The following is a 9,874-nucleotide window of genomic DNA, read 5'->3' as shown; positions in this document are numbered from 1 at the left end:
TACTTAGACCCATGTTCTTTTTCACTTACAATTTACTGAGAAAAACTGAGGTTTTTTTAGCTTACTGACCTGAATTTTTATTAATTAAAAATTTCATTTTACAGATAAGTTTACAATTCAGAACTGAGTGGAAAGTACAGGAAGTTCCCATAAACTTCTGCCTGCACACAAGCACAACCTTCCCCACTATTGACATCCTGCACCAGCACGGTACATTTGTTACAATCAATGAACTTACATTGACAAGTCATTATCATCCAAAGTCCATGATTTACACTAGAGTTCACTCTTGGGTATATCTCAAGTTTCAAACATGAATTGAACTTCCTCGTCAGTTTTGAACCTCTACTGGTATTGCTCTTTTATTTAAAATAGGGGTACTAGTAATGCATTTTTAAGACTCAGGTTTTCAAGACTTAGTAAGGTCTTTTATAAAGAACTACTACAGCCTGAAATTGGTTATATTGGGTTGGCCAAAAATTTCATTTAGATGTTTCCATGAAATAAAATACATATTTTTCTTTTTTTTATTGTTGTTCAGGTACAGTTGTCTCCATTTCCACCTAACCACACACCCCAGCCCTACCCATCCCTGCCTCCCACCCTCAAACCTACCTTCTTTGGCTTTGTCTATGTGTCCTTCATATGTGTTCCTTGATAAAAATATGGAATGTGTCACCAATTTGCATGTCATCCTTGCACATGGGCCATGCTACTCTCTGGATTGTTCCAATTTTAGTATATGTGCTGCTGAAGTAAGCACAAGACACACTTTTCCTTTTCACCAATAACTTTATTGACTTGGATATTTTGAGTATGTCAACTATCTCCTGTGTGGTAGAATGCTGATTGTTCTCAATTAATGTCTCAATTTGATTGCTATCTACTTCAGCTGGTCTACCTGACCACTGAGCATTGTTCAGTGAGAAATCTCCAGCATGAAACTTCATAAACCACTTTTGACATGTTCAGTCACTTACAGCACCTTCTCCGTATACTGCACAAGTCTTTTTTTTTGTTTCAGTTGCATTTTTACCTTTCTTGAAATAATAAAACAATATGCCAAACATGTTGTGTATTTTATTCCACCTTCAAAATTAAAATGGCTACACAAAAAAATCACCAATTTTAATAAGTTTTTTAAATGCATGCTGATATGACAGCTGTCACAATACAATCTAACAAACTTAGACTGAATGAAGTTAAAAACAACTAAGTGCTACCACAGCCATGTTATGGAAAAAAACAAAAAAACTTTTTCACCAACCCAATACATCACCTTAGGGTATTAGTAGTTTTCATTAGCAACATTTCCCACAGAACTGAAGGCTAATCCTTTCCTACCATCATGGGAATGATACCGAGGAACAGTATAGAAACAGAAGGATGTGTGCTGAATTTCGAAGGGAGTATATAGAAGTTTATCAATTAGGAAGTGGAGAAAGGGCATTTGTTATGGACTGAATTGTGTTTCTTCCAAATTCATATGTTGAAGTCCTAACCCCATGTGACACTATTGGAGGTAAGGTCTTTAAGGATGTGATTAAGGTTAAGTAAAGCCATAAGAATGGATCTCTAATCCCATAGCACTTGTACCCTCTTCTTATAGAAGAGGAAAGGCACCAGCACTTTCTTTCTCCCACATGAGAAGGTGGCTGTCTGCAAGACACTTCAGGATTCCTCACCAAAACCCAAACATGCTGGCACACTAATCTCAAACTTCCAGCCTTCAGAAGTAAAAAAATGTATTTATGTTTTTTTTAAGTAACCCAGTCTGTGATATTTTGTATGGCAGCCCAATCAGTCAAATACAGCATCCAAGCAGAGAGCATAGCCTGTGCAAAACATCATGAGTTTGCAAAGAGGTTCGTATTGAGTTCAGATTGTGAAAGCCCTTTATATCATGCAAATGGCTTTCAAAAACACTAGGCCTACAGGATTAAGTCCAATGTGTGTTCTTTTCAGCAACAGTTTTGATATTTTAGGTAAAAATTACAAGAAAAGAGAAACCAGTCACGAAATAGGGCTGCAACCAGTGAAAGCTCCAGGAACTAATAAGACAACTACAAGATTTATTAAGGATGATCTGATTTTCAGAGGTAGAATTTTCAACACCCACATAGTCTATGAACTGCATAATAGCTTCATAACTGTTCGTCCCATATCCAATCTTATCCTCTCCCACCTCCAACAACCCATTTTTTATCTGTTGCAGCCAGAGTCCTAGATGAATCGTCCTCAATACTGAGTGTGCATCAGACTTGCCTGGGGGGCTTGTTAAAACACAGATTTTTGGGGCCATTCCCAGAGGCTCAGAGTCAGCAGTATGGGGTCAGGCCTGAGACTGTGCATTTCTAACAGTTCTCAAGTGATGCTTCCACTGTTTGACTCTGCACCATACTTTCAAGACCACTAATATAAAGACAGATTAGATCAGTCCCCTGTTACAAATTTTTCAGTATTTATTTAGTGATTCAGCATAAAACCTTTTATCAGGCTAACAAGGTTCTAGATTATCTGGCCCTTGCCCTTTCTACTGCCTCATATCTCATCCCTTCACTTGTTGAACTGTTTGATGCTCCATTTTCTTCCTCCCTCTTTAATACTTCTATGACTTCACATATATTTTCCTATTTGTCTGGAACTCCCAATAGAACCCTTTCTCCATCCAACTACTTCCTAGTTATCTGTAGAACCTCAACACACCTTTAATCTACATGAGTCATCCTAACAATAACTAATCTGAATAAGATATCCTTTATCTGTGTTGCTAAAGCATACTGCACTAACACCCATTCTTGTACTTACCATGTAGTATCATGTTTATTTGCATGCTTGTTTTCTCCTTTAGAACATTAGCATGCTGAAGAACAAGATTCTGTATTGTATTCCATTCATTTTTCTGTTTTTCCAGTGCCTACCACAGTGCCTCCACATAAGGTAAGTTCAATTAGAGTAGGATAAATAAGAAAATAAATGAGTGCATAGGCTCTGGCTTTGGTAAAGACCACAGGCTACTGCTCTAATTTGTCACCTCAACAATCTATGAGGTAGGTTCTATTAGAACACCCATTGTACAGATGAGAAAACTGACTCTCAAATTTTAACTAGTCTGCCCACAGTTAAACAGCTAGTGAGAGAGAAGCCTTGAGTGGAACCCACATATGTCTGACTCCAAAGCGTGTTCTCTTAACCACTATCCTATACTGTCCAAATGACTAACTACGTAGAAACCAAATAACTATTAGCTACTCTACTTTCACACATGTAGGAAGAAGAGAGTGTCATTCTGAAAGCCATATATGAGACATCACTTTACTAATAGACCTTTGCAGGCCTGAGAAATGCTCCTTTTCATAAGCCCTTACTATAGTGTTGGAAAATGTGCACCCATCCATGAAACTCCATAGCAAATCTATAGGAAAATACTTAGCTTAACATTTAGGATGCCAAAATATACACACTCACTGTGAAAATTTCCCTCACACTTCCTCTGGATCAGAAGTTAGAAGTGGAGGCTTGCAGAGAATTTCAGGTAACCTTTTCCCAGAGGTTTAACTATTATATTAAAACAAACCCAGATTTCTGGTCAAGATGGAGGCATAGGTAGACATGCTTTGTCTCCTCATACAACCATAGAATTACAAGTACATTTCAAAACAAGTAACACCCAGAACCATCAAAAAATCGAGCTGTATGGAAGTCTGACAACCAAAGATTTAAAGAAGTTACATTCATCCGGATGGGTAGAAGAGGCAGAGTCACAGAGATGGGCAGAGAGGGGGCAGTGGTGGCAGTGGATCCACAGTCCCACATTCATATATGGTGGATAAAAATTAGGAGGTATATCTTGCTAGCAAGCAATCACAGCCTCAGGCTATATCACACAGCCCAGGGGTCCAGCACCAAGAAAATAAATCCCCATAACTTCTGGCTGTAAAAACCAGTGAGAGTTAAGGCAGCAGAAGAAACTGCCAGATTGTTGCTATTTAAAGGACCTGCACAGGCTTAGAACATACGCAAACCCACCCACTCTGGGCTTCACCACCAGGGCAACAGCTGGAAGGGCACCAGTTGCATATGGGAAGTTGGTGAAGTGATTAGAAATGGGGCAAGTGCTGGGCAAGCCTCCAGAAAGCCAGGCAGTGGCATTGTCCCCTCTCTGAGCACTCCCCCAACACAGAGCCACAAAGAGGTGAAACAGGTTGCCTCACCCTGGCAATTACCTAAGGCTCCCACACAATTTACTGGTGCCTTTTCCACACAGGCCATGCTACTAAGGCAGGGAGTCAAAACAGCTCAACCTAATACACAGAAACAAATACAAGGAGGCTGCCAAATTGAGGAGACAAAGAAATATGGCCCAAATGAAAGAATAGAACAAAACCCCAGAAAAAGAATTACATGAAATGGAGATAGACAATCCATCAGATGCAGAATTCAAAACACTAGTGATCAGGATTCTCAGAGAACTAATTGAATATGCCAACAATGTAAAGGAAGAAATGAAGATTATACAGTAATTGAAAGAATTAAAAATCCAGAGGGAACCATCAGTTAAGGGAAGGAAGCCAGGATTCAGATGATTTGGAACATAAGGAAGAAATAAATATTCAACCAGAATAGAAAGAGGAAAAAATAATAAAAAAAAACAAGGATGGAGTTCCAGCCAAGATGGAAGCATAGGTGGAAACCCTTTGCTACCTCACACAACTAAAAGGAGGATAACAACCAATCTAAAATCAATAAACAACCAAAAGCACCAGAAAATCAGACTACATGGAACTCCAACACCAAAGGAATTAAAGAAAAAATCAACCAGAACAACTAGACCAGTAAGGCAGCGGATTGCATGGGCCGACTCAGAAAAACTGCAGCAACGCAGCAGCCTTGGTGGCAGGGCTGGCTGCCTAGCTCTGTGGGCAGTACAGGAGGGCCTGAGTTAAGGAGAAAACTAAGACTCAGAGCTGACTGTGGGTTGCAGCTGGGGTTGTAGGAGGGTGCAGCCAGAGGGTCCCCAAAAGAAGGATTTGTAATGGTGTTCAGAACTCAAGGTGTCCAGGAAATATTAGAAAGATATATAGGATGTCCTCATCCTTCACCACAGGTGTGAGTTGGGGGAAGGGACACATGGAGCAGGGCCATTGAGAGCTGTTTTGCATAGCATCTAACCTTTGCAGCTAACCTCTGGCATGGTTATTTAACATATCTATAACCTTTAACATTACATAGATATGTTAAATAGCTATGGCCATGCTCTGAGCCAGGGGGATGGAAGGAACTTCCCCTAGTTACAGTGCCTTGGAGGCAACTCCCCCCAGTTACAGTGCCTGCACTTACGTGAGAACTTGGAGATCATTGGTTCCACATGGGGCCACCCCTGTGCAGACTCATGGATGGAGCCTCGTAAAGCTGGAAGGATATTTAAACTCAGACTTGGTGGCCATTGGAGAGAGAACCATGCGGTTTTGGCTGAGTGGAGACTCCTGCAGCCATGTAAGGAGAGGGACCATGTGGCTGTGGCAGTGAGGAGAACCATGTGCTTTGGCCAGAGTAGGGGGATCACCCCCCCACCCCCGCAGCCATTAGAAGAATCACCACGCCGCTTTAGCAGAGAACCACCATGCGGCTTTAGCTGGAGATCCCGGCAACACAGCCGATGGTGCTGGAAACTGAGGAAGTCCTGCCAGCTGAGGATGGATTACCGGGAAGAACCAGGTGCTGCCTGAGCCATGGACTTCTATTTATTTTTCTAAGATATGGTACCCCAGACTGGGCAAAGGGGGGAAGGAAGGACTGTGTGTGTTTGTGGGTGTTTTAAGGGACTTTGGGATTTTGATGAAGACATTAAGTCATTACTCTTAAGTCTGTATAACTTGAATAAATAATTCCTTTCCTTTTCACCAATCTCTAACATGGAGAGCTATAATTCTCTGGCATAGGGAAAGGTGAACCTAGTACAGGGGTAACCCAGGAGAAACGGGGATCAATTCAGTAGTATTGTGAGACCCTCTTCCCTGGTGGTCAATCAGGGAAAATCATGGGAGACCACATGTGCAGTCGCTTCAAAGTAATGCAACTACTTGTACATGCGCAAGTAAAAGCCCACCAAAACTAGCTAGGAAAAATTCACCCTATAAGAAGAGAGTCCCTTTAGCCCATGAGGTCAATCTCTGCTTGAAGTTGGCCTGTTCCCGTGTTTTCTTCTATAAACTCTGGGTGTTCGGTTCAATTATTTTTCCTGATCACTAAGAACCTGGTTACCTGTGCCCACCTGTGACAGGGTTGCCATGATGGGAGTCTCACAAGAGTTTGTTGAAAAGTGCACCAGAGACAAGCAAGCAAGCTGCACTGTTCCCTCTCTAGCCCCTCCCCCACAGGCAGCACCACAGTACAACAAAGAGGGTTGCCCTGCCCAGGTGAATACCTAAGGCAGCAGCCCTTACAACATATCAGTTGCACCAAGACAAAGAAATATGGCCCAAATGAAAGAACACAGCAAAGCCTGAGAAAGAAAACTAAGCAAGCAGGAGATTGCCAACCTATCTGATGGAGAATGTAAAGCCTTGGTAATCAAAATACTCACAGATCTGACTGAGCTTGGTCGAAAAATGAAAAAAAAATGAAGGATACTCAAAGTGAAATAAAGCAAAATATTCAGGGAACCAACAGTGACAGAAAGGAAACCAGGACTGAAAGCAATGATTTGGAACAAAAGAAAGAAATCAACATCCATCTAGAAGAAAAGGAAGAAATAAAAATTCAAAAAAACGAAGAGAGGCTTAGAAACCTCTGGGACAACTTGAAATGTTCTAATATCTGAATTATAGGGGTGCCAGAAGGAGAACAACAGCAAGAAATTGAAAACTTATTTGAACAAATAATGAAGGAAAACTTCCCCAATCTGGTGAAGGAAATAGACTCACGGGAAGTCCAGGAAGCTCAGAGAGTCCCAAAGAAGTTGGACCCAAGGAGAACACACCAAGGCACATCATCATTAAGTTACCCAAGATTAAAAATAAGGAGAGAATCCTAAAAGAAGCCAGAGAAAAGGAGACAGTTACCTACAAAGGAGTTCCCATTAAACTATCAGCTGATTTCTCAAAAGAAATCTTGCAGACAAGAAGGGGCTGGAAAGAAGTATTCCAAGTCATGAAAGGCAAGGACCTACATCCAAGATTACTCTATCCAGAAAAGCTATCATTTAGAATGGAAGGGCAGATAAAGTGATTCCCAGATAAGGTCAAGTTAAAGGAGTTCATCATCACCATGCTCTTCTTATATGAAACTTTAAAGGGACTTATCTAAGAAAAAGAAGATAAAAAATATGAACAGTAAAATGACAACTCACAACTATCAACAAATGAACCTAAAAGAAAAGAAAAACAACAAAAACAAAAAAACTAAGCAAACAACCAGAAAAGGAACAGAATCAGAGAAATAGACATCACATGGAGGGATTTCAGTGTGGAGGGGAAGGAAGGAATGGGGGAGAAGGTACATGGAAGAAGCATAATTAGTAGGCATAAAATATACAAGGAGGGATAAAATGGTATAGGAAACAGAGGGCTCAAAGAACTTACATTTACAACTCATGGACATGAACTAAGGGGGGGATGCTGGAGGGTTGGGGGATGCAGGGCAGAGGGGGGATAAGGGGGGAATTGGAAACTGTAATAGCATAATCAATAAAAAATACTTAAAAAAAAAAGAAGAAAACGAGGGGCTTAGGAACTTCTGGGACAACTTTAAGTGTACCAGCATCCAAATCATAGGGGTGCCAGAAAGAGAAGAGGAAGAACAAGAAATTGAAAATTTATTTGAAAAAATAATGAAAGAAAATTTCCCTAACTTGGTGAAGGAAATAGACATATAAGTCCAGGACCTTAGGCAGCCTGTTTGATACTTCCAGGGATCTGCTGTTCCTGGCTGTCTCCTTCAATTGTTACTCTGGTCACGCTGCACTCAGCAACCAGATTTAAGCACTGTAGAGTGGGGTTGAATCCCTTCTGGTGTGGGGGCTATTGTTTCCCCTCAGGCTACTGCTTCTTGGAGGGGAGTGATCTGCCCAAGCAGGATGGTTGCTGCATATGGGGTTGGCTCAGTAACAGGATCACGGTGGCTACTCTCTCAGTTCTCTCCCCAAGGCCTCCATCCCCAGTCTCTCCTCAAGTCTCTCTAGTCCACTCTGCCCCCCTACTTTGCCAGGGATCTACTGTCCGTGGCTGTCTCCTTCAGTTGTTAATCTAGTCACTCTGCATTCAGCAGTCAGGCTTAAGCACCACAGGGCCAGGGCAGATACTCTCCTAGGGTCAGGGCTATTGTTTCCCCTCAGGCTGCTGCCACTCTGAGGGGAGTGGTCTGCCTGAGCACAATGGCTGCTGCAATATGGGGAATGACTCAGAACCAGGACCCAGCATCTGCTCTCTCAGTTCTCTCCCCAAAGCTTCTGTCCCCAGTCTCTCCTCAGGCATCACCAGCCCACCCTGCCCCTACCTTTTCCAGAGCCCAGGGTAAGTGGCTGCAAATGAAAATTTGTGTGTTGGCCCTTTAAACAACTTTTGTGTTGCCAGCCATCCATCTTTGGTAAAGAGGAACCCTCCCGCTTTTTGTCACTGGTTGTTATCTGTGTGCTTTTTGGACTCTGGTGTTCTAGGCTGGGGACCCTAGCTTAGGGTGTAGACCCCTTTCTTCTCAGGGGAATCAAACCGGCTGCTTAATTTTCCCTCTGGTGCTGCCACCTATGGGCACCCAGCCAGCCCTCTTGAGTCTCTACTGCACTCCTTACCAGACAGGTTGTGCCAAAGCTGGTTCTTTTGTCTGTCCAAAGTTATGTGCTTCTCTCTGGCTATTGCTCAGTTATTTTTTTCAAGGTGGTTTCTCCACAATAGAGTTGTAATTCCAGATTGGTCTTGGGAGGAAGTCAGTGTGACTTCTACTCACTCCTCTGCCATCTTCCCTCAGTCCCCAGCCATGTTATTTTTCAGCCATTTTTATATAACAAGAATGGTTTGCATTACATTGATGTTGGGCGTATACATATAGTCTGTCTGGAAGAAGTCTAGCCATTGTTAATATTGCAAGAACAGTTTGTGTGACATTGATGTAACATGGCAGCCAAGGAGAATGGACTGGAATGTGCATGTGTGGACAACGATGACTTCACTGTACAAGTCAGTGGGGGTGGTAGATGCCATTGAGTGACCATGTGTGTTGTGTGGCCATCATTCAAAATGACTGAGCAAGTAGAGCAACAAATATACATCAAAATTTGTGTTATACCTCATCATTTCTCCATGGAAGCTATTTGGATGATTCAGAAGGCTGCAACTATGGACAACTGGTGATTGGAAGCTTCATCACAACATACCCACTTACGCATTATGTCTCATGCAGAGTTTTTTGGTGAAACATCAAATCACCCAGGTGACTCAGCCCCTCTACAGCCCAGATTTGGTGTCCTACAATTTCTGGCTTCTCCCAAAATTAAAATCACCTATGAAAGGGAAGAGATTTCAGACTGTCAATGAAAGTCAGGAAAATATGACAGGGAAGTTGATGGCAATTGTGAGAACTGTGTAAGGTCCCAAGGTGCCTACTTTGAAGGGGACTGAGGCGTCATTGTCCTATGTACAATGTTTTTTGTATCTTGCATCTTCTTCAATAAATGTCTCTATTTTTTCATATTACGTGGCTGGATATCTTCTGGACAGTCTGTGTGTGTGTGTGTGTGTGTGTGTGTGTGTGTGTGTGTGTATACCCAATTTTGCCCTGGAGACATTTACAATTTATATCTATCCTTGACAAGTCATGTTCCAATGACTTTCCCCTTTTAAAATAAGGACAGCCATTTTTCATACCTCAAAGAATTGAG

At 41.9% G+C, this 9,874-nt stretch overlaps 1 non-coding gene across 1 annotated transcript; it reads right to left on the bottom strand.

The window, feature by feature from the left end:
• Positions 1-659: 659 nt before the first annotated feature.
• LOC123819153 lies at positions 660-763 on the bottom strand. Its single transcript, XR_006785791.1, has one exon. It is a non-coding gene; the product is annotated as a U6 spliceosomal RNA (small nuclear RNA).
• Between the last annotated feature and the right edge of the window lie 9,111 nt (positions 764-9,874).

This window comes from Phyllostomus hastatus, unplaced genomic scaffold, assembly GCF_019186645.2.
Source record: "Phyllostomus hastatus isolate PE091 unplaced genomic scaffold, TTU_PhHast_1.1 phas_contig_30, whole genome shotgun sequence".
NCBI classification, from domain to species: domain Eukaryota; kingdom Metazoa; phylum Chordata; class Mammalia; order Chiroptera; family Phyllostomidae; genus Phyllostomus; species Phyllostomus hastatus.
This window is presented reverse-complemented; position numbering and strand designations above follow the sequence as displayed.